The following is a 3,519-nucleotide window of genomic DNA, read 5'->3' on the forward strand; positions in this document are numbered from 1 at the left end:
GGCAAGTTCGGTTGGCCGGCAGGCTGCGGCTTCGGCCACGGGGTTTCCTCCAATTAGATCCAGGGTAAAAGGACGTCACTGTTACCATGGCAATGCTGTTACCAACGCCCCTCATCCTCCCAGCCACCCCCGGCACTCGTGGGCGCGGCACGGGAGCGGGAGGCTCGCACGACCTCTTCTGCGGTGGCCGGGTTCTCTTGCTGCTGCGGCGTTGCAGACGGTTCACTGCATCTTGTTGGCTCCCCATTGCAGCTGCGGCTCTCGTCGGCCCGGGTGAGGTCGGACCTGGGAGGGTAACACCATTGGCTGTTTTGTTACCCAAACTCCTGTCTTTCCTCCACCTTCCTATTCGTGACAAAGGTTTGGAGCTCGAGACACTGAACACAGCCTTTAATGACGTTGCGATGGGGACCGTGAATTAGAAATAATCCCATCCCCATTAAAGAGGAATTAGTTCCTGGAGAAAGTGGCATAAGCTTGGGTTTTACACGATACGTTCTTTTTCAGACCGGCACCTAAAATCTGAAATTCCCTTGGAAAATTACCCCCCTCCTCCAAAAAAGTCCAGGCAATGCCAGATATTATGATTTTCTTTCAAGTGGGAAATAACCTTAGGGATAATTGGAAGGAAAACATACATTTAATCCTGCCTCCCCCCGCCAAAGCAACTGTTTTTGTATTTCTTTCCAGACTTTCCAGGTCACGCGTTTAAATACTTATTTTTCACATCACTGCTGTCTTACATGTACATGCTTTTTATCTTCTAGTACTATTTTTGAGAGGACAATCGAAAAGCTAAACTTCTCTCCCTAGATGTTGACTGCTGACTTTCCCTTGTGAACACCCCTCTGAAATGAGAGCGATCGCCTCAGATGGCTTCTATTCAGGGTCATCACCAGCCCTTTCCCTTCCCTTTAAAGTGGGCGCTCCCCTCCTGCCACTCCCTTCTCTCCGGAATGTTCCCAGTACCAGACTCCAAATAAGGTGGCTGTCCTGGGTGTCTGGAAAGTGGTCTTTGTGCCATCTGGGCTCACACAACCGTGATTCCAGTTCCAGCACATCCAAGGAAAAACAGATCATTGAGAGCAAAGAATGCCACAGCCAAGAAAGAATTTCACATTCTAAGTGGAGGTCTTAGAAGCAGATCTGGAGACTCTCTAGAATGGAAGATCTGAGCACTGACAGATAGCAGGAGAAGGTGCGAATTTTCCAGAAATCTAAACTCCCTCCCAGCTGCCCCTCCCTATCCTGACTTGTAAAGGTTGCTTTGTGCTTTGACAGACAGGAGAGGGCTGGGCTGGAAAGGGCTTGAGTCTTAGTGCAGAAATGCCTTACTATGTTGCAGGGTTCTAATGGAGGGCCCTGCTGTTATTTCTGGAATCCCTGGGGCCAGGCTGTAGACACACGAGTGTTTATGGCCATGTGGGCTGGGGTGGAGCCGGACACCAAGAAATCCCCATGGAAAGAATTTGCATGTGCAAGGGCAGATAAAATGCTTTCTGTATGACCAGTGCATTTCGAGCTTACTGGAATTAGAGACAGTTCAGGCGAGAGGAGAGACAGCCCAGCAGAGGTGAGTTCAGGGGATAGAGACCCCGAACAGGATGGTCAGGGGATAGAACCTCTGGTAGGGAGGGAGGGTAAGGGCAAGAACACTAATTCTTTATCAGAAAGCCTGGACTGTACTGCCATCTCCCGAGGTGACCTTGGGCAAGGTTTACTTCTCTCTGTAACTCAGTCTCTATAATTTCTGCTTTCATCCAATCAGATATTTATTGAACACCAACTCATATAGTTACAGTCACCTGAACTCATGGATAAGAACTGCTTGGAAGCAATGGCACACTATAAAATTATATTTCATCAGGGACCAGAGGGGTAGGTTAAATCTAAAGTCCTCTGCCCCTGAAAGAACTCAGAAAAAATTAAAGCTCTGGGGACTTGAAGCCCCTGGACACATAAAGAGCTAACACTTATTGAGTGATCACATGCGTCAAACACCGTTTTAAGTCTTTTGCAAGTCTTAACGCATTTAATCTGCTTAAAGCCACTATGAAGTAGGTAGTACAGTAAGTCCCCTGCCTACAAACCTTCAAGTTTCAAACTTGCAAAGATGTGAATGTGCCTTTGACGAAGGTCAGGTGTGAGTGACACTGCAGCTTGTCTGCCATCTCATATTGACGATCCTTCAAGTCTGCCACCTCCCTCCTCCAGTCAGTAACTCTTCTTGGCTGTTCCCACGATGCCAGCCCTTGTATGCCAGCTGTTGTACTGTACTAATGTACTTTTCAAGGGACTGTCCTGAAAGATTAAACATGTTTTATTATTTGTGTTTGATTTGTATGTATTATTTGCGTGAAAAGTATTAAAACCCATTACAATACAGTACTATACAGCCGATTGAGTTCGTTGGGTAATTGGGCTAACTTTGTTGGATTTATGAACAAATTGGACTTACAAATGCACTCTTAGAACAGAACTCATTCATATGCAGGGGACTTACTCTACTCTTATGATCACCTTCTCCGTTTCACAGATAAGGAAACTGAGGCACGATGCTTGGATTGAGCATAGAGTGGAAGAGCTAGCAGTGGCAGAGCCTGGATGGATGTACCCCTGTGTGCACTGCCTGGTGACCAAAGCCCGTCCCTGTAATGGCTCTGCCAGCCCTCTGCTCACCACTGTAGGGATGCTAGGAAAGACCACACTAGTCTCTGTTCTCTTGGAGTTTCATCCTAGCTTAATATAAAACGTGTTAAATGTCCACATTCAACGTGCTGGGAAGAATTCTAGGGAACAGAGAGCTAAGAAAGAAAGCATTGAGTTCTTACTTTATCTGTTTGATGTTCTTGTTATTTTTTCTAAATTGCTTGGTGAGAAGAAGCTGCTGGAGGGAATACACTGAGCTTGAAGCCAGAAGATCCTAAATCCCAGCTCTGTTATTTATTTGCAGTTTGACCTTGAACTTCCCAGGTGGCTCAGTATAAGAGACATAGAAGATACAGGTTCGATCCCTGGGTCAGGAAGATCTGCTGGAGTAGAAAATGGTAACCCACCCCAGTATTCTTGCCTGAGAAGTCCCATGGACAGAGAAGCCTGGTGGGCTCCAGTCCACCGGGTCCCAAAGAGTGAGACAAGACTGAGCCACTAACATTTGACCCTGAACACCATGATCCTCTCTGGACCTCAGTTTTCTAACCTGTAAAAGCAGTCCTTACCCCAAAGACGTCATGGAGCTATCCCACAGGAAACGTTAGGCATACAGCAGGCGTTCATTAAATATTGGGGTTTTTCCCCCTTCTTTCCCTCTGCTTGGTGGTAGAGTGCAGGGGAGGAAGGGAAGTGCCAGTTCTGTTATAAGCCTCAGAGCCTTATAAAAAGTTAGTGAAGGCTTATCTCTTGAATCACTGTTGTAATTAGTGGAGTTAATGGTCTGCAGAATGGCTACACTCAGTGTACACTTCTGAATGAATGAGTCCTTCTGGTTGAGTTTACTCTCATAAATTGTTTCAGTGGTTT

The 3,519-nt window shown here is 46.6% G+C and overlaps 1 pseudogene; it reads left to right on the forward strand.

Moving 5' to 3' along the window:
* The first annotated feature begins 86 nt into the window (after positions 1 to 86).
* Positions 87 to 3,519, forward strand: part of LOC104997397 — a 7,548-nt pseudogene continuing 4,115 nt past the window's right edge.

This window comes from Bison bison, unplaced genomic scaffold, assembly GCF_000754665.1.
Source record: "Bison bison bison isolate TAMUID 2011002044 unplaced genomic scaffold, Bison_UMD1.0 scf7180017864307, whole genome shotgun sequence".
Classification (NCBI taxonomy): Eukaryota; Metazoa; Chordata; class Mammalia; order Artiodactyla; family Bovidae; genus Bison; species Bison bison.